Below are 22,005 nucleotides of genomic sequence, written 5' to 3'. Positions count from 1 at the left end.
ATCTTTAATTAAGTGGCAGGGTGGAGGGACCAGTGATAATCACAAAGGGACTATAGATTAAGAGTCTGTAGAGAAAACTTTTTTGGCGAAGTGGTAGTGTCCCTGCCTGGGGAATGTTTCAGAGAACACCTCTGGAACACCCGCACCAACCAACCCAACCGCCCCACCTGAGTTCATTGGTGTTCAATAACATCTCTGAACAGGTTGAGTAAAAGGTAGGTTAAATTTTAAAAAACTAAGGGTCTGAGTCCTTGTGGTTCAGTGATAATATCCCTACCTTTGAAGCAGGAGGCCTGGGAGATTGTACCACATCCTAAAGGAAGTTGATTGCCTTCTGGGGAGATGAGCAGAGGAATGGACTTGGGGCTCTGTGTTAGTGCTGCTGCCTGGAATCCCCCCTCAAGACTGTTCGCGGGTGCTCCACCTGGGGCTCCCTGAGACTATTGTTGCTGCCTGGAGCCAACCCTGAAATTGTGACCAGTACTGCCGGGGGCATCTTGACTTGCCTGATTCAGCACCTAAAGTAAATCCACAGAGACTGCTGTCCATCATTCTTTATTTACACATGGAGAGTCCTGCTCCCTTAGAGCCACCTCACAGAGTGAACAGAACCCCTGACACTCCTGTTTATATCTGTCAGCCAGGGCTCCCTGAATGAACCAATTTGACAGCCCCACTCAGGTAACTCATTCCATGAGGTCCACTTGGCTAACCTTGTTACAATCAGTACAGCACCCTAAAAAATAAACCTACGGTGACCTCAATGCTACATTTGCCTAAGGTGGAGTCTATCTGTGCTTATGCTGGTGTAACTACTGTTGCTTCTGTTCCAGCAGTGGCTCTATCACCCTTCAGGCTCCTCAGAAAGAGCCTGGGGCTTGAAAGTTATGCCAACTCAGATATGACCATAGAGGTCTGCATTAAGGTGACGGTCAGTGTTGTTGGTCCATCTGCATAATGATGTCTCTAAGATGTATGGGAAGACATCTTTTTCCTTTGGACCGAGTGGGCCTGGTCTTGGAGAAGGGGCTCATTGTGAATGGAACCTTGTTGCCATTGACCCTCTGGAAGTCACAGCACTGAGGGTCATGATTTCCAAAGTCCTGCCTTTTGTTGCCAGTGAGCTCCTCCTCCCCAATTTGCAGCTGAGGTGAGGTCAGGAATTTTGCCCATACTATTCGGTCTGAAGAAAAGTAGCATCCAACATATCTACTCCTTCCAATGTCAGGTCTTTATTCACCTGACCTCTCCCTCGAGAAGAGCCTCCTGCATGGCCACAGGAGACGGGTCATGGCCTAGTGGGCCCTCCTGTAGCTGAATTCCCATCGACCCTCAGGGAGAAACCGGAGCCTTGTGAGGGCCGTGGCATGGGTATCGCAACCCTTACTGGGTCATCAAGTGGTGGGGAGGGGGGAGGTATTTTCCTCCCTCCCAGACTGTTTTACCGGGCTCCTCAGTCTTGGGGGAGGACCATTTCCCTGAGGGATCAGGGGACCCAGTATTGGGAGAGGAGCAGGCACCCAGACTCTCCACCACCCAATATCCAGATGTGGAATATCCCTGAAGGAGTCCACCGAGGAAACCCCTTCTGGTAACCCTGGGGGTGGTGTTGTTGGGAGAACAGAGTTAGTTGGTGGCACCAGGCCACTCCCACTTTCACAGTGGGGAAGGGGCTGGTGGCAGAGGACGACCACCCAGAAGAGGTCGTGGGCTGGATGGTGGGCACTGGGGATGACGCGGGAGTCAGTCTCCACCGAGGCTTTGGATTCACTGGTATCCCCCACTTAGTTCCCCATTATCACCATTGGACCTCTGCCACGTTCTGGCAAAAAGTCTCTTCTCACGATAGAGTCCATCTGGCTCTGGAGCGCTGTCATGATTTCAAACTGGGACTTCTGGTCCACCTGGGCAACTCAGTGCATCTGGAATAGCCAGAAGCCAGGTGGGCGTTCAGAACCTTTCTTGATGGACTCACGAGGGACTCACACGCCCTGGGTATTTTTAAATTTGGTGATGGTGGCCCAGTGTTGCTGACATGAAGACTATCACAGCCACCCTCAACATCAGCGGCAGGAAGTCACAATGCAGATTCCAGAAGTTCTTGGTCCTCCGGAACAGGAGGTATGCAGTGTGCTTCTTGTAACAAACTCATACCACCTGGGAGACAGACACATCTGGCTCCTGGGGCAGCAAAGGGGCGGGTCAACATGAGTCACTTTGCCACCAGTTCCAGCTATATTGTTGGACCCACATATTCAGCTAGAGATTTTGTTGGTCAAACACTGCAGTTTTCCCTCCCATGTGGTCAACGATGCCTTCCTCCACTTCCCGCTCCTCTGCCCTAGAACGCCATTCCTCCAATCGCAAAAAGGACAACACCCCTGGTCCTCACTTTCCACCCCACCAATCTCCAGATACATTGCATCATCCTCCGTCATCTCTGCCACCTATAAACAGACCCCATCACCAGGGATTTCCCTCCCTTTCTCTATGTGTGCTCTGGAGAGACCATTCCCTCCAAGACTCCCTTGTAAGGTCCACACACCCGTCCAACCAGCCCTCCACTTCTGGCACCTTTCCTTGCCACTGCAAGCAGTGCAAAACCTGCACCCACACTGCCCCCTCATCTCTGTCCAAGGCCCCAAAGGATCCTACAACATCTGACAGAGATTTACCGACATCCACTGTGTCCATTGCTCTTGATGTGATTTCTACACAGGTGAGACAGGGTGCCAATTTGCAGAATGTTTCAGAGACACATGCACTAAACAACCCCACCACCCTGTGGCCAAACATTTTAACTCCCACTCTGCCAAAGACATCCATATCCTGGGTCTCCTCCACTGCCAAACCCTAACCATCTGACATCTGGAGGAAGAACACCTCATCATCCATCTTGGGACCTTCCAACTACACGGGATCAATGTGGTTTCACCAGTTTCCTCATTTCCCCTCTCCCCACCTTATCCCAGATCCAACCTTCAAACTTGGCCCCACCCTCTTGAATTGTCCTATCTCTGCATCTTCCTTCCCACCTATCTGCTCCACCCTCCTCTCCAACCTATCACCTTCACTCCCACCTTCTTCTACAGGCATTTCCAGCCCCACCTCCCCTTCCAATGTATCTTTCGGCCACCCCCTCATTTCTGATGAAGGACATTTACTTGAAACAGCATCTCTCCTGCTCCTCGGATGCTGCCTGACCTGCAGTGCTTTTCCAGCACACATTCTCGACTCTTATCTCCAGCATCTGCAGTCCTCACCTTCTTCTGGTCAACAAGACAGTGCCAGGCCATTTGCTTCTCCTAACAGTGTCATAGAGGTGCACAGCATGGAAACAGACCCTTTGGTCGAACTCATTTATACTGACCAGATATCTTAACCTAATCTAGTCCCATTTGCCAGTACTTGGCCCACATCCCTCTAAACCCTTCCTATTCATTTATCAATCCAGATGCCTTTTAAATGTTGTAATTGTGCCAGTCTCCACCACTTCCTCTGGCAGTTCATTCCATACATGCACCACCCTCTGTGTGAAAAAATTGCCTCTTAGGCCCCTTTTCAATCTTTCCCTTCTCACGACACCTTTATGCCACCTAGTTTTGAACTCCCCCTACCCAGGGAAATAATCTTGTCTATTCACCCTATCCATGCACGTCATGATTTTATAAACTTCTATAAAGTCACCTCTCAGCCTCCGATGCTCCAAGGAAAACAGCCTCAGCCATTTAGCCTCACCCTATAGCTCAAATTCTCAATTCCTGGCAACATCTTTTCTGAACCCTTTCAAGTTTCACAACATCCTTCCAATGGGAGGGAGACCAGAATTGCACGCAATATTCCAACAGTAGCCTAACCAATGTCCTGCACAGCCGCAACATGACCTCCCAACTCCTATACTCAATGTTCTGACCAATAAAGGAAAGCATACCAAATGCCTTCTTCACTATCCTATCTACTTGTGACTCCACTGTCAAGGAACTATGAACCTGCACTGCAAGGTCTCTTTGTTCAGCAACACTCCCCAGGACCTTAGCATTAAGCGTATAAGTCCTGCTCTGATTTGCCTTTCTAAAATGCAGCACCTCACATTTATCTAAATTAAACTCCATCTGCCACTTCTCGCCCCATTAGCCCATCTGATCAACATCCCATTGTACTCTGAGATAACCTTCGCTGATCATGACAGCTCCAATTTTGGTGTCATCTGCCAACTTACTAACTATACATCTTATCACATCCAGATCATTTATATAAATGATGAAAAGTAGTGGACCTAGCACCGATCCTTGTGGCACTCCACTGGTCACAGGCCTCCTGTCTGGAAAGCAACCCTCCACCACCACCCTCTGTCTTTTACCTTTGAGCTAGTTCTGTATCCAAATGGCTAGTTCTCCCTGTATTCCATGTGATCTAACCTTGCTAATCAGTCTATCGTGAGGAACTGTGTCGAATGCCTTACTGAAGTCCATATAAATCAAGTCCATTACTCTGCCCTCATAAATCCTCTTTGTTACTTGCTAAAAATGCAATCAAGTTAATGAGACTCAAAGCCATGTTGACTATCCATGATCAGTCCTTGCCTTACCAAACACATGTAAAACCTGTCTCTCAAGTTTCCCTCCAACAACTTGCCCACCACCGATGTCAAGCTCACCAGTCTATAGTTCCCTGGCTGGGACGGGGGAGTGCAGTGCTTCACTTTGTGAACTTATATGCTCCTCTGGTCGGGCCAAGGCAAATGCACCTCTTTGGAGAAGTGTTTGCTCACCTCACCTCCATTGTCAATGCCTAGTGCGTTGTCATTGGGGAGGGGGTGGGGGTGGGCCAGAGGGCAGGGACTATGGCGGTGCCCAGTCTGGTTTGGCATCAGAGAGCAGGCTGAGGGACTTGGTCAAGGCCTTTGACCTGGTGGACGTCTGACGAAATCTACATCCAGACTCTATTGCCTTCGTGAGGCCTGGAGTCAGAGTGTCGAGAATCGACTGCCTGTACATTTCATGGGCATACATATTTGAATTATATAGTTTGAAGGGATTAATCGAGTCCCTAATTTGATTGATCTCACCTCATTTAAACTAATTTAAATTATCCAAGTGTCCTTTTTAAACTGACAATAGCCAGGAAAAAATGGTGAATCAAATGTACTTAAACTGATCGACTTTCAATTTGTAAAGCCAGTTGGTTCAAACAAAGACAAAAGAGCTAAACTCCAGAATGTGAATCTTTGATCTCTCTTGATATAAAACCCTCATTAGACCAGGTGTGGCGTCAAGGAACTTGGTAAAGCAAAGTCAATGGAAATGAAGGGAAGGTTTAGAGTCATACCAAGCACAAAGGAAGGGGTGGGAACAGGGTTGTTTGTTGGAATCAAATCATCTCAGCCCAGGACATCAAGTAGTGTCTGAGGCGTAGTCATTTTCAGCTGCTTCATCAATCACCTTTCCGCTGTCATAAAGTTGGAAATGTGGATATTTGCTGCTGATTTCACAGTATTCAGCACCATTCCTTGCTTCTCAGATATTGAAGCATTCCATGTCCAATTGTAGCAAGTCCTGGACAGCATCCAGTTTTGAGTTGACACGTTGCAAGTAAAATTCACACCACACAATTGCCAGGCGATGACTATCTCCAACAAGAGAGAATCTAACTATTGTCCCTTGTCAACAGAATTACCATCACTGGAACCTGCATTATTAACATCCTGGGGATTACCTCAGACAAGAAACTGAACTGGACCAGCCACATAAACAGCCACTTTGACAAGAGCAGGACAAAGGTAAGGTATTATGTGGTGAGTAACTTGCCTCCTGACTCCCCAAAGCCAGTCCGCCATTGATAAGGCACACATCGGCAGTGTGATGGAATACTCCCCATTAGCCTAGATGGGTGCAGCACCAACAACACTCAAAAAATTCAGAGGCTAGGAATCCTACAGCAAGTAACTCATCTCCTGCCTCCTCAATGCCTGTTCACAATCAACAAAGCATGCAAGGATATGGGTTAAGTGTTGGAAAGTAGGATTAGAACAGTTTAGTGTTTTATTTTGAGTGGTGGCAACTCAATGGGCCAGAGCCTTTTTCTGTGCTATAGACCTCTATGAATCTAATAAATCACAAGTGCAGAGTGCGATAGCAAGTTTTCAGATAGCTTAACTCAACTCAGTACCTCACACTGAAACAAGTGTAGAGATTCCTGTACCCACTGAAAGAGAGGTTTATACTCGAGAAGTTATAGTGAAACCCCTTTTTCCAGTTTGTATTCAAAATAATCTTTTTCTTTTCATGAAACAGAAGGGTGAGCCCAAGTCCAACACCAGAGATTTTATGAGATAATTAAAGCTGACACTTTCAGTGCAGCACTGAATCAGACTGCAATGTAGACAATAATGAGATGGAGAATTTTAGACTGTTGTCTTCCTATTCAAGAGGGTGTAGTAGAGTCATAGAGCTGTACAGCATAGAAACAGATCCTTTAGTCCAACTCGTCCATGCTGACCAGATATCCTAAATTAATCTAGTTCCATTTTCTAGTATTTGGCCCATATCCCTTCAAACCCTTCCTATTCATAGACCTATCCAGATGCCTTTTAAATGTTGTAATTGTACCAGCCTCCACCACTTCCTCTGGAAGCTTGTTCATATATGCACTACCCTCTGCATGAAAAAGTTGCACCTTAGGTCCCTATTAAATTTTTCTTCTCTCACCTTAAACCTGTGCCCTCTAGTTTGGACCCTCGCAACCCGGGGTAAAAGCCATTGTCAACTCAATCTATCCATGCCCCTTATGATTTTTTAAACCTCTAAAACATCACCACTCAGTCTCCAACACTTGAGGGAAAATAGCCCCAACCTATTCAGCCTTTCCCTGTAGCTCAAACCTTCTAACCCTGGCAACAGCCTTGTAAATCTTTTCTGAATCCCTTCAAGTTTCACAGCATCCTTCCTATAGCAGGGACACCAGAACTGCACGAGTATTCCAAAAGTGGCCAAACCAATCATTCAACTCCTGGAGTGTTCTCTCTAGAATTTGATTTCTCTTTGGTTTGCCTTTACTTCCTTTGCATTCATCTCAGGGTAAACTAGCCCAAAGTTGTCATCCCATTCCACTAATGCGTTGGCCTTCCAAAGAAATCCTAAGGAAGCACATATTTCCTATGCATATGCTATCCTCCAGCTGAGAATGCTGTTGGAGATTAATGCCTTGGGTGGAAAAAGGAAGGGACGGAGAGTAGGAGTTGTTTGGAAAAAGTGAATAGTTCATGAATTTGACCAGTTTGTCAATCAAGTAAACTTGTGGAAGGTGTGGTGGTGGAGATGAAGAGATGTAGAATGAAGGGCTTAGCTGTCTCAGAATTCCAGCAGTAGCTACTGAGCAAATACATAAACAAGTATGTCAGGATGCTGTCAGATCACATGGAATTGGAACCCAACTGAGTAGAGTTCCAGATTTGACCTTATACTATGTCCTGTATATATTTTATTCACCTCATGAAAGCTGTCAGTGTTCCCTATGTCAATATGGACAGCTTTCTCTCAACAATCAGATGTGATCTTACCACAACTGAGGCCCTTTAACGATCTTTAATGGTGCCTGTTTTCCCACATTCTAACTGGTGAGTTGTCCATGGAACATGAATGTAATGCTGGCCACTTGGTATTGTGTAAAGGGCTTGTGGACCTGGGAGCCATCTTGTGATGATGTTAAAAAGCTGCTCCTCACTGGGTATAAATAGTACAGTGTGGGCAAAACTAAACAAAGAGAAAAGGTGAGTAGACCAAATGGCATTAGGTGACAGAGGTTATGGAATTGTCTTATGGAATGTCAGAGCCTGGCATCTCTCTGAATATCAAGTATTGTGGTTTTAATCTGAATATGTAGTAAGCAGTATTATAAGGAAGCCCAAACCTGAGGACTGCTGCCTTGCCTTCTCCTCCAACCAAAACAGACCTGCTGAGTTTCTCCAGCATGTTCTGTTTTGTTTCAGATCTCCAGCAGCCACAGTTCACCTTTTTAACTCCTCATCCAGTCTGTCTTGAACACAAAATCATGGTTGTGAGCATAAAACCACAAGACAAAAGAAAAGGCGTTACTCTGCACATGAGGGGTGAAATCAGAAAATTGAGCTAGTCTCCCCAACTAATTTCACAATGCGGCTTTCAATTGCACAAAATCTGGACGCATCTGCAATGCCAACAGGTGCCACTGGGTGGCAGATTATTACAACCTTTCTCACAGGACCAGAGGACAGCCAGAATTGAAGGGACAAGTTTAATTCAAACAATGGGGATGGGATTTCTTGACATATTTAGTCGGTTAGCTTTGATTTAAATGATATCATTTTGCTGTGCTGGAAACGCCGTCCTATTTTCAGCCTTGGCTATGCAGAGACTGCTGTTGAGGCAGAAGGCTGAGTTTGAGTCTCACGGGAGAGATTCCAGGAGATAATTGAAGTTGACACTCTCACTGAGACTGAAAAATATTTTCAAGGCATTAAGGGAACAGCTAAAGTGGACAGATCATGGAATTTTGTGAATAGAGAGAACAAACTAAAGATTAAACAAGATCTTTCTGGAATGAAGTTCATGAAAAGGCTGATACATTGAAAGGAAAGAGAAAAAAAGTTTGTAACTTGTTGCCTGAAATGGCAAGATGCCAGATAGGATAAGGGAAAAGGCAGGATATGCTGCAAGATTATGATCTACATGTTCTTGTTCCAATGATCAACGACAGTGAAGTACTTTTAAATGTAGTCACTCTTGTTCTCTGCAGCCAATTTGAATTCCCACGAACTTGATAACCTGAATCTGTATCTTCTCCTATCAACATTCTGGGGGGGTTATCATTGAATGGAAACAACAGCAGGTCAGAGGTCAGGAATCCTGCAATGAGTAACTCACCTCCTGACTCCCTAAAACCTGTCCACCATCTACATGTTGGGAGTGTGATGGAATACTCCCCATTGAGAGGATAGGTGCAGCTCCAGTAACACTCAAGAAGCTTAACACTTTCAGGACTGAACACTTATCCAGGGAAAAGCAGTTTGCTTTATTGGACCACATCCACAAACATTACACTCCCTCCATCACTGATGCTCAGTAGCAGCAGTGTATATCATCCACAAGATGTATTGCAAAAATTCTTCAATGTTCCTTAGACACCAAGGCCATGACCACTACCATCAAGATGGACAAGGGTGAGGGGGGTGGATTCAAGATGGCGGTGATCTAATAAGTCTGCCTTGCTGAGCTCTGCACCACAACCCAGGCAAAGTGATGCTTTTACCTTTCCTTTACTAGTCATTTTTAGAAAAATCGGCAATCATAAGTCCCCAAAATCTTTATACATTATTTTTAGCTTTTAGGGAAGATGACCATAGGAAAAGGGTCGTGTGGATTGCAACAAGCAGGGCATTCCCCTGCTGTCATGGATCCGCCCACGGCCACTGCGTCGACTTCGCGGAAGCTCCTTTGAACTTACCTGCGCAGCAGAGCCTGGTTTCGGAATTCGGTAAACTCCGTGAGAAGATCGATCGAATCAGCAATGGAGGAGACCTAGACTATGCTGGAACCGATCTCAGCCATGCGCAAAAGCATGAAGAGGAGATCCAGTGTCTCATGACTGCATCGCCAAATACCAGACTAATGCCATTTACAAGTTCGCTGCTGACACCACCATAGTCGGTTGAATCTCAGATGGCGACGAAACAGACTACAGACGGAAGGTGGAGGACCTGGAAAAATGGTGCATTGAGAACAACCTTGCTCACAATGCCGGCAAAACCAAGGAACTAATTATTACCTTTCTGAAATATGTTACTCATCCCCTCCTGACACATTAGCAACACAGAGGTGGAATGAGTGGAAAGTGTCAAGCTCCTGGGAGTGGTCACCCACAACAAGCTTTCTTGGACTCTTCATGTGGACGCACTGGTTACAAAAGCCTAACAACATCTCTTATTCCTCAGGCAGCTGAGGAAATTTGGCATGACGGCGAATACCCTTGCCAACTTTTATAGGTGCGGCATCGCGAGCATTCTGTCTGGATGTATCATAACCTGGTACGGCAACTGTACCATTCAAGATTGGAGGCGGTTACAGAGAGTGGTGGACTCGGCTCGGACAATCACAAAGGCCAACCTCCCATCTATAGAATCCATCAACCAGGCCCACTATCAAGGAAAGACTGCCACCGTTCTCAAAGATCCACCTACAACCTCCACCATCGAGGAGAAGGTACAGAAGTCTGAACACACGCACCAGCCGGTTTCGAGACAGTTTCTACCCTACTGTTGTTAGAATACTGAATGAAGTCACAAACTCTTAACATTCACCTGTTTCTATGTTTTTGATTTTTGCCACTATTTACATATTATTTATTATCTATGCTACTTAACTGTGTGATCTGCCTGTATTGCTCACAAGACAAAGTTTTTCACTGTGCCTTGGTACATGTGACAATAAATTCAATTCAATTCAATTCAGGCAGCGCATGGAGAAGGTCGAGCAGGGTACTGTGGTGTCAGAGACCGTGGCAGAATCCTCAGCGGAACGGATCCAGGCCCTCGACAACAGGAATGGGCCTTAGTGGAGCAGGTTGATGATCTTGAAAATCGAGGTCAGAGGAAGAATATCCACATTATTCAGTTGCCGAAACAAGTGGAAGGGGATCAGCAATGGCTCCTGCAGTTCATGGGACTGGAAGCCAAGGCGGGCCGGGTGCGAGTTGAGGGGGCTCAGGGTGTAGGCCAGAATTGGACAAGCGCCCCCACCTGGTCCTAGTTCGGTTTCAGTATTTTAGAGACAAGCAAATGGGATTGGAAGCTCCTGGAACACTGGAGAAGGATCACTTATAGGCCCTGATCTATAAGGGATTGAAAATTATGTTCTTTCAGGACTGTGATCCACAAGAGGAAGACCTTTGATGAAGTAAGGAAGAGGCTGAGAGACTTGAATATTCAGAACTCTGTAAGGTACCTGGCAGTGTTGCATTTCAGCCACGGAGAGTCCATGCATATTTTTGATTCATCAGAAAAGGCAAAGGATTTCCTAGACTCTTTAAAATAGACAATATAAACAATAGTGTTTCCTTTGTTTTCTTTGTTGTTTACTTTGTTTGCCTGGTTTTGCTCCTTTAAAATTTGGGAGTCATTTTTTTCCCTTTAATTTATTATTATTCCCTTTTTTCTTTTTTTTGGTTTGGGGGTGGGGCTTTTTTTCTGAGTGATAACTGGGATCGATGATGGGTGGGACCAGTTGAATGCCCGCTTCTAATTTCCTTGATTATAAGTTACATGTATTCTTTACTTTTGCTTTGTCTGCGTTTTGGCACGGCTTCAGCTAGAAGGAGCCATGGAGGTGTTAGTGGGTAGTGTGAGTGCCCCCTATGGGCGAGGGGGAAAGTCTCCTATTATCTGTTTTTATGTTGTTTTACTGTAGGAGTAGGTTTTAGAAGTTCTGCTTTGGTAGTTTTTGTCGTTGTATTTTCTAGATTATATGAATTTTTTACTGTTTCCACTCAGCGTGTCATGAATAGGATTCTTCCTCCCTGGGGGGGGGGGGGGGTCATAGGCTGTTTCAGATGGCTATGGCTAGTTGCTTGTTTAAATGGTGCACCTGGAATATTAAGGGGATTCACTCATCGATTAAGAGAAAGAAAATACTTTTGTGTCTTAGAAAAGAGAGGGTCGATGTCGCTCTGTTGCAAGAAACAATCTAGACGATAAGGAGTATTTAAAGTTACAGCAGGGAGTGTTTGGCCAGGTATTCTTTTTGTCTTTTAATTCTAAAAGCAGGGGAGTAGCTATACTCATTCAGAAGAATCTTCAATTTCAGCTGTTAGACCAAATTAAGGACGATTATGGGTGGTTTGTGAAGCTCAAAGCTATAATACATGGGGAGGAGTACAGTATTTTGAATGTTTATTGCCCCCTAGCACACCCTCTTAAATTTTAAATGGATGCACTTTCCAGATTGATAGCCCTTGGAGTGTGCCAAACAATTATAGGGGGAGACTTGAATTGTCTTATGGATCCCGAAGTGGACAGGATGCCCAGGGGTCTCCCAGGTACCTCCCGCAATCCAAAGGACATATATGGGGAATTGGGGCTGGTGGATATGTGGAGATGCCTTCACCCTGAGGGTAAGGACTTTACTTATTTTTTCTAATCCGCACAAGGATTGATATGTGTTTTGCTCCACCGGCTTTTTTGGATTCGGTACTGTCCTGTAGAATTGGGAACATTGCCATTTCTGACCATGTGGCAATGTATTTGGAGGTTAAGGCCAGAGGTAATGGGACAGGTTTGCAGCATTGTTGCACGGATCCTTTTCTCCAGAAGGACAGTAAGTTTATTGAGTACTTTTCTTGGGAGGTTAAAACTTTCTACGATATTAATTCTGGTACGGCCAGATCCTCGTCGGTACTCTGGGATACTGCCAGGGCTTATGCAAGGGGTATAACAATCTCTTACTCAGTGAACAGGAAGTGACAGAAGGGGGAGCAGCAGTGTATGCTTGAGGCCCGGTTGAAGGCAGCCAAGACGGCATACTTTGACAGGCTGTCTGTGACCGAGCTACAGCAGATTATAGCTCTCTGGGCTGCTTTGAATCCCATGCTCACCAGACAGCAAAGCGAGAGATCTCCTTCGCGGAACAAAGGCTATTTGAGTATGGTGATAATCTGGCATATCTGGCCAGGAAGAACAGCACTCCACGCGCCCCACCCCACCCACTCAATCTATCACATCCATTAGAGAGGGTACTGGTGCTCTCACATTTGATTCCAAAAAGATTAACATGGCCTTTAGGAAGTTTTAATTCTGAGTTGTATCAGTTGGAGGGCTGTGAGGACAGGTTAGCGAAGATGGAGTCCTTTTTTAAGATCTTGGACCTTCCCAGTGTAACTTTGGACCAGGGTCCCTTTTGAATGCCCCTCAGACAATCCAAGAGATACAGGAGGCAGCTCCAAAGTGGTAAAGCACCCGGTCCAGATGGATTTCGGAGTGAGTTTTATAAGGAGTTTATAAATATGTCCAATCTTGGACATGAACAATTATTTGTACAGTTGGGACTGCCTCCCGTCCTCTCTGAGAGAAGCTAATATCTCACTTATTCTCAAGAGAGGGAAAGCCCCTGAGGACTGTGCTTTGTACAGGCCCATCTCGCTGCTAAACATGGATTTTAAAATTTTATTGAAAACCCTGGCGCTGAGATTTGAGAAGGTATTGCTCTCTATTGTAAAGGAGGACCAGACAGGTTTTAAGGGTTGCAGGTCCCCTAACAACATTAGAAGAATGCTGAACATGGTCCAGGGATGCCAGCAGAGGTCAATTCCAGGCTTGGTAGTCTCCCTAGATGTGGAGAAAGCGTTTGACTGGGTGGTATGGCCGTATCTTTTTTATGTCCTGGAACTGTTTGATTTTCGCCAGATGGATGGCAGTGTTATATAGTGATCGTATGGCAGCAGTCCGTACTAATGGCGTAACGTCTGTCAATGTTTGTATTGGCAGAGGCAGATGACAAGGGTGCCTGATGTTCACATTAGTGATTGAGCCATTGGCAGATGCTATCTGGAGGGATCCCAATATAATTGCCCAGGGGCTGGATCAGGCGGATATAAAATCACCCTTTATGCAGACAATGTTCTTCTTTTTCTCTCTAACCCAAAAATATCTGTGCCCCGTTTAATACAAAATATTAAATTATTTGGCTGTTTCTCAGGGTATAAAATCAACGTTATGAAATTGGAGACCATGCCCATGGGGGTGGGGTTTCTTGTGGGAGTACCCAATCTTGAAGGTGAAATCGATTCCCTTTCAGGTGGTCACAGGGAGGTTTTCTATATTTAAGCATTTTTTATTATTCCTGCCTTTGATCAATTATATAAAGCTAATTTTGCGCATTTGCTTGAGAAGATAAGACAGGACCTGCAGCGTTGGAAGGTTCTACCAATGTCTTGGTTGGGTAAAATAGCTCTAGTTGAAATGAATGTTCTTCATCGCTTATTACATCCCATGCAAATGCTCCCTCTGATGTTACCTAGGCAAGCGTTGCGGAGACTTAAAGGTTGGCTCGATTATTTCATCTGGCACCACAGGCAGCCTCTCATTAAGCTTGCGAAGCTGCAGCTACCACAGGCAATGGACGGGGCGGGGGTGGGGGAGGGGGGGGGTAGCCTTCCCAGATTTCTAAGAGATATCAAATAACTTACCTATTATCCTACGTGAATAATTGGGCTTGTCAGGATCCGAGGTCAATATTGCTGGCCATTGAGGCCTCCCAGGCAAAATGTCTCCTTATTAGTTTGCTGTTTATGGACAAGATGAGGACTGTCATGGAACATTGTAGAAACCTGGTGGTATTAATATGGTTAAAGCATGGAGAATGATGTGACGAAGTGAGGGCAATTGATATAAAACTTCCCTTTTTACTCCTACAGTAGGAATGCCAGGATTTTGGCCAGGATCGATGGGTTCTGGCTTTAGGTTCTGGGAGTCTAGAGGAGTTTCCTGTTTGGGAGACTTATTTGAGGGTGAGGTCATGATGTCTTTCGATCAGCTAAGCCATAAATATGAATTGTCCATTAGGGACCACTTTCGTTATTTTCAGATTAGGGGCATTATACAGAAAAAGACCACATTGTTGGTAAATACCTGTAAGTCTGATGTGGAAAGTAGAGTACCTTCGTCCACAGGTATTCTCTCGATTAGTACGCTCTACCATTTCCTGGGAGGTGGTGTCACGAAAGACATTGAACAGCTCTACGGGATCGGGACTCAGGAATTGGGAGTGGAGATCTCATCAGATGCATGGGATGGCATTTGGGAGAATGTGGGAAAGATTTCAATCTGCAATAGAATGCAGGCTATGCAACTGAAGGTTCTCCACAAGGCGTATTTGGCCCCAGAGCAGCTTGTGAAATTTTAAAAAGAAATGTCTCCAATATGCCCCAAATGCAAAATAGACAGGTACTCTCACCCATTGCTTGTGATTGTGCCACAAGCTTCGCAGGTATTGGGGTGCTATGGCAAATGTTTTGCGAAGGGATCTTGGGAACCGAAGTCAAGGTAGATCTGATATCTCTCCTCTTGGATCTGCTAAATCTACCTTCTTTAGATGAGCATGGGAAGAAACTATTTAATATTCTTACATATTGTGCAAGGAAGAAAATTCTGATGAGCTAAATCTCAGAAAATCCCCCGGGCTTATCAGGACAGTGCAGGTTAGTTATGGAACATGGCCCCTTAGACTTCATTATAAGTATGGTGCACCAGAAAATGAAACTTTTCTTATAAGACGTGGCCGCCCATTTTGAACTATATAGACACAGACTTGTCAGCTATATTGATTAGAGCCTTTGTATAGCCACAAAGACTACTCTCTAGGTTAAGAAACTTATCTTTATCTCAGTCCTAAAAGATTTACATCTTATCTTTAAACTGCGACTCCTGGTTCTGGAATCCTTCACCATTGGAAACACCCTTCTTCCATCTAATCTATCTATTCCTGTTAGACTTTTACAGGTTTCAATGAGAACTCCCCTTCTTCTAAGCTCCAGTGAATATGATCCTCATACGTCAGTCATGCCACCCCAGGAATCAATTTAGTAAAGCTTCAGTACACTCCCTCTATAGCAAGTCATGGTTTTAGTTGCTTCACTATTTGTAGTTGTGCGTTGAGTTGCTTTGGCCCCAAGCTCTGTAATTTCCACCATTTACCTCTCTATCCTTGTACTTCACTTTCCTCCTTTTATACACTACCCCTATAGCCACATAGATAATGCATGACTATAAAGGCAGAACATTTTATAAGCAAACCACTTGAAGTTAATTGACTACTTGCAAAATTACATGTGAGAAGTCAAAACAATGATCAATGTATAGTCTGTTTAACTTTAAAATGCTACTTATTAGATTAGACAATGCCATATATTTCAATTTTGTAGTTAAGTCTAAAGGCTCACAATTTCCTTACAATTCTACTTTAACAGTATCGTTCCTTTGTTACATCCCCTACCACCTTTTAATTGCATAATTTAGTCAGGAGGAACTCATTGTACTTTGCCAAATGTCACAGTTAGCATGACTGTCATCTTGCCCATTTTAAACTTTATAAATCTTTATGGGACCTTAGCGTTTATTGTCATAAATGGTGGTGCCCTGTTGCCAACCATTTGATTCTTCAGCCAAATTGCCTCAGAGTTGGCGTTTTATTTTTTTGTTCTGAAAGAGAAATCAGTTCATGACAATTTTATCAAACATTTCTTGCTCAATAGCTAGCTGTCAATGGGCTGACCTGCTCCTCTGCCTCCCCCATACAAAGGAGTACTCTAATGGCCTGAGGATGAAAGCACACTGATAATATAAAGTTCCTGAGAGGAAACAGATGCTTTCTGTGCATTCCACATGCATTTTTGTGACAGTAGGAGGGCAGAGAACATCCCTTTCAAATCCAGCAGTTCGCCTGAATGAAATCCAAGATTTCTTTTGTCATTTTTAACAGATCTATCAGTGTGGATTAAGGAAGCTTAGGAGCAGCCAGTCACTCCAGTGGCGAGCGGAGAAAAATCCTTGTGAGTCATTTAAAGTTATTTTTAAAAGCGAGCAATCTAGTTACATGTGATCTAAATATACATCTGAGGCAGAGTTCAGCAAGTTTAATTGATATTTTGAGTCTTTTTGCAGTCAGATTCCCAGTAATGTCAGACACCATCAACAAACTGCAGTGGTCCATGCAAATGGAAGTTAAAAAAAATCCTTTGCATTTATATATAGTGCCTTTCATAATCTCGGAATGTTGCTATGTCCATGAGAAATGAGGAGAAGCCCATAAATTGTTTTAAAAGCTGGATTTTCTTGTTTAAATTTTGAAATGAACTCTGCTGGACAAAACATCAAATGCCAGTTGACCACGATTTCTGGAAAGATTCTAATCAGCAGTTGCCAGGACAGAATACAGACATGATCCTCTTGCACTGTCATACCCCTTCATTGTGAGCCCCTTGGGGCCAACAGACACAGAGGACCAGTGGACGAGATGTTTTCCCCTGCCATTTCTGAAGAAAGGGAAGCTATTGAAACAGATCATGCCTGAATTGGCTCTGATGGCTCACCTTTGCTCTCATACAAATGAACAATGGTCCTGGCCAGAGAGATACAAACCAATTATTACATAGAAACTATCTTGTTACGTTGAAACTGATTCATTTAGGAATCTTGGCTGGACTAGCTTTCTTCTGTCTGATAAGAATCTAATTACTGTTAAAGTTAAGAGTGTAATGCTGGAAAAGCACCACCACACCAGTACTACACTCTCGACTCTGATCTCCAGCATCTGCAGTCCTCACCTTCTCCCACTGTGAGCGTTAGTCTGCTAAGGATGTAATTGGTGACCCCATAGTCAGTCTCCAGGTTTAGCTAAGCCTGAAACAAAAACAGAAATTGCTGGAGAAACCCATGAGGTCTGGCAACATCTGTGGAGAGAAAACAGAGTCAACATTTTGAGTCCAGTGATCCTTTTTCATAGAGTCATACAGTACAGAAACAGGTCTTTCAGAACAACCAATTCACACTGAACATAATCCCAAACTAAACTAGTCCCACCTGCCTGTTCCTGACCCATATCCCTCCAAACCGTCTTGTCCATATGCTTATCTAAGTTTCTTAAACATTGTAACTGTGTTCACATCTACCACTTCCCCATGTTTATTCCACATGCGAACCACATGTGGGTAAAACATTTGCCCCCCCCCCCCGTCTTTTCTTAATCTCTCCCCTCACAAAACTCCAGTGAAAAACGTCCCAACCTATCCAGCCTTTTTTTTATAAATCAAACCTTCCATATCCGGTAACATCCTGGTAAATCTCTTCCAAACCCTTTCCAGCTTAATAATATCCTTTCTATAACAGGGAGACCAGGACTGGACACAATACTCCAGAGAGCTGCCTTTCTTTTTTATGAGAGAGAGTAACAGTTGGGCAGATGAATTGGACTGAATTTATTGTCCCGTGTACCGAGGCACAATGAAAAGCTTTGTCTTGCGAGTAATACAGGCAGATCACAGAGTTAAGTAGCATTGATAAGTAAATAACAGGTAAACAGCAGCAAAAACAAAAACACAGGTACAGGCGATGTTAAGAGTTTGTGAGTCTATTCAGTATTCTAACAACAGTAGGGTAGAAGCTGTTATGAAACCGGCTGGTGCGTGTGTTCAGGCTTCTGTACCTTCTCCCTGATAGTAGAGGTTGTAGAAAAACATTAACAGGGTGGGATGGCTCTTTAAGAATGCTGGCAGCCTTTCCTTGACAGCGGGCCGAGTTCACCACTCTTTGTAACCATCTCCAATCTTGAATGGTACAGGTGCCACACCAGGTGGTGATACAGCCAGACAGAATGCTCTCGATGGTGCAACCTATAAAGGGTATTCACCATCATGCCAAAATTCCTCAGCTGCCTGAGGAAGAAAAGACGTTGTTGGGCCTTTGTAACCAGTGTGTCCACATGAAGAGTCCAAGAAAGCTTGTTGTGGATGACCACTCCCAGGAGCTTGACACTCTCCACTTGTTCCACCTCTGTGCTGTTAATGTGTAGGGGGGGCATGAGTGACATCCCACTGAAGGAGTGGATGATGGTAAGTCGGGAAGAGAGAAAACCTAGTCATAAGGATCATTAATATGTGAAAATGGGTTGGTTGTAGTGAAAGTAGGCCTGATGTATGTGGGTGGGTAAAGGAATGGAAGGAGATGCCCAGGCTTTAAAATTATTGAACTCCATCCTGAGTCCTGAAGGCTACGATGGGTCAGACACGGCTGAGGGCCCTGTGAACCATGATGGTGTGGAATCCTCGGATGAGGCAAAAGATGGACATTTCCTGAGGATCCCGTGTGGAAGATGGCACCATCAGAACAGATGTAGTGGAGGTGCAGAAACTGGGAGAATGGAATGGAGTCTTTACAGGCAGCAGGCTGTGAGGGTGTATAGCCTTGGAAACTGAGAGTCGGTTGGTTTGTAGTGGATATTGTGGCCAGCCTAATGCCAGAAATGGAAACAGAGATGATGAGGAAGGGAAGGGGGGGGGGGGTCAGAGATGGACCAGGTGAAGGTGATAAACCTATCCAATTCCAGACAAGAGAGGGAAGCAGTGCCAATGCTGTCATCGATGTACTGAAGAAAGTTGTGGGTGGGAGCCAGAGTAGGACTGGAACAAGGAACATTCCACATACACCATAAAGAGACTGGCACAACTGGGGCCCATGCAGGTACACATGGCCACTCCTTTGACTTGAAGAAAGTGAGAGGAGTTCAAGAAGTTGTCCAAAGTGATGACAAGCTCGGCCAAGCAGAGGAGAGCGGTGATGGATGGGGATGGGTCAGAACTTTTTTTCCAGGAAGAAGCAGAGAGCCCTGAGACCATCCTGATGGGAGTGAATGTGTAGAGGGATTGCACATCCATGGCAAAGAGAAGGCAGCTGAAGTCCGCAAACTGGAAATGCTTAAACTGACATAAAGCATCAGAAGAGTTGCTGGCATGCAAGTGGGAAGGGAATGGAATGGACAAGTGGAGAAAAATATCAAGTGGCGGTAGGAAGAGATGAGATCTGTGGGGCACGAGCAGGCAGAAACAATGGGTCTCTCCGGGCAGTCCTGTTTGTGGAATCTGGGAAGGAAATAGAAGTGGCATGTGGTGGGTTGGGGGACTATGAGTTTGGAGGTGGGGGTGATCACTGGATAAAATTATATCAGTGACTGTTGTGGACACATTAGCCTGGTATTTGATGATGGGGTCATGGTCTGGGGTAAATAGGAGGAGGGGTGCAAGAACTGGACCAGATAACAACAGTACACCAGACAACAACACTACCACTGTTGTAGGCAGCTTGAATACAAAGTCAGGTTGGATTGGAAAGCACAGAGTGCAGTCAGTTCAGAGGGACATCAGTTTGAATGGATAAAGGGAGAGGCAGAGAAATTAAAGTGACTGATGTCAAATCGACAGTTCTCAATAGCAAGTTGAGTGCAGGTAAAAGTCAAGAGGTAAGGGTTTGGGTGGAGGGAAAGTATTGGAGGTGAGTGAAGGGGTCTGTGGGATTGGACAGGACAGTCCAAAGAAATGGGCATGGAGACAAAGGTGACAGAAGAACATTTCAATGTCACATTGTGCCCAAAATTTATTGAGGTGGCAACACAGAGGGATAAATTGAGAACTGTGCTGAGCACAGATGGAAACTGTGAAGATAAAATCCAAAACCAGGGTCCTATGCTTAAACAGGAGACTACAATAGGATGAGAAAGGAGTTGGCTGAAGTGAACTAGAAGCAAATACTTTATGGTGGAACAGTAGATCATCAGTGCAGGACTTTCAAAGTAATTTTTCAGAGTGCTCAGCAAAAGTATATTCCAGTGAAAAGGAAGGACTATAGGAAAAGAGGTAATCTTCCATGTGTGTCTAAGGAAATAAGGAAGGCTATCAAATTAAAAGAGAAGGCATACAAAGTGGCAAAGAGCAGCAGGAAACTAGAAGATTGGTAAAACTTTAAAGGTCAACAGAAAGCCACAAAAACAACTATAAAGAATAGTAAGATAGATTATGAGAGTAAATTAGCTCAGAATATAAAGACAGATAGCAGGAGTTTCTATAAATATATAAAACGAAAAAGAGTGGCCAAGGTAAACATTGGTCGTTTACAGGATGAGTAGGAGGATTTAGTAATGGCAATTGAGGAAATGGCTGAGGCATTGACCAGGTAGTTTATGTCGGTCTTCACAGTGGAGGACACAAATAACATGACAGTAATTGACAAGGAGACAAAGATAGATGAGGACCTGGAAACAATTATTATCACTAAAGAGGAGTGTTGAGCAAGCTAATGAAGCTAAAAGTAGACAAGTCTCCTGGCCTTGATGGAATGCAAGGCTTCTGGTCTGTGGCGAGACCCAGGCATCTGAAGGAGCGGAAGCATGGGCAAAACGGATGGCAGAGGACCTCGATGACTGGCAGCAACCTCTGGAGGAGCGTTGGATATGGAACAGGAGGGATGGAATCTGTACATTCCCAGGTCCAATGGTTACAGCTCAGATACAGCAGTCCCAATTGTGGCCACGGCAGGGGCCTGCAACCAAGACCCCAGAGCCTGGTTTGCACAGTCCAGCCGACGTCAAACAACGACTGGAGGAGCTGAGGGGAGGAACAATAAGAAGGGAGAAAGATGAACTCTACTACAGTAAAATCTTGCATTATGTTCACAGGCCTGGCCTCAAAAAGTTTGACGGTCTGTTATTTTTATTTTACCACAAACTGTTTCAAAGTCCACCAGTCATTTCTGACTCATAATTCCCAGCTCATGACTCCAAACCAAAATTATACAAAAGAATAAAAATAAAGAATAATGAAAAAATAGCAAAGGTTCTAATAGGTTAGCCTGCAGTTGGCAAAAGAAGGTGAGAAAATTCAGGGCTTTTGCAGAGTGTGACTGTGAGAAAGGAAATGTTGGGAATGGAATCATTCCACTGAGAGGATATGTTACAATTTAAAAATAATGTTAAAGCAAGAAGTTTTCCAAAATAGAAAAAGTGCAATAAGAAAGCAACTACTTGCATTACAGGGAGACTACAGATACATATAAGTGAAGTTGGTTTGAAGTGTGTCTACTTCAACGCCAGGAGCATCCGGAATAAGGTGGGTGAACTTGCAGCATGGGTTGGTACCTGGGACTTCAATGTTGTGGCCATTTCAGACATGGTTAGAGCAGGGACAGGAATGGTTGTTGCAGGTTCCAGGATTTAAATGTTTCAGTAAGAACAGAGAAGATGGTAAAAGAGGGGGAGGTGTGGCATTGTTGGTCAAGGACAGTATTACAGTGGCAGAAAGGATGTTTGGGAATCGTCAACTGAGGTAGTATGGGCTGAGGTTAGAAACAGAAAAGGAGAGGTCACCTTGTTGGGAGTTTTCTATAGGCCTCCGAATAGTTCCAGAGATGTAGAGGAAAGGATAGCAAAGATGATTCTC

At 44.6% G+C, this 22,005-nt stretch overlaps 1 protein-coding gene across 7 annotated transcripts in view; it reads left to right on the top strand.

Annotated features, from left to right (window-relative positions):
- Positions 1-225: 225 nt before the first annotated feature.
- Positions 226-22,005, top strand: part of gjc2 (gap junction protein gamma 2) — a 237,751-nt gene continuing 215,971 nt past the window's right edge. For 2 of the 7 annotated variants that reach the window (XM_043690796.1, XM_043690797.1), the window contains exon 1: positions 5,369-5,779. The gene's annotated coding sequence lies outside the window, so the exon portion shown is untranslated. Of the gene's footprint in view, positions 524-5,330; positions 5,780-8,772; positions 8,876-10,484; positions 11,501-16,502; positions 16,887-22,005 lie in introns of those variants that run through there. The other 5 variants (XM_043690798.1, XR_006311749.1, XR_006311750.1 and 2 more) reach the window with 5 other exon arrangements.

This window comes from Chiloscyllium plagiosum, chromosome 5, assembly GCF_004010195.1.
Source record: "Chiloscyllium plagiosum isolate BGI_BamShark_2017 chromosome 5, ASM401019v2, whole genome shotgun sequence".
In the NCBI taxonomy this organism is placed as follows: Eukaryota; Metazoa; Chordata; class Chondrichthyes; order Orectolobiformes; family Hemiscylliidae; genus Chiloscyllium; species Chiloscyllium plagiosum.
Note: the sequence above shows the minus strand (reverse complement) of the source record. Positions and strands in the feature narration are given on the sequence as shown.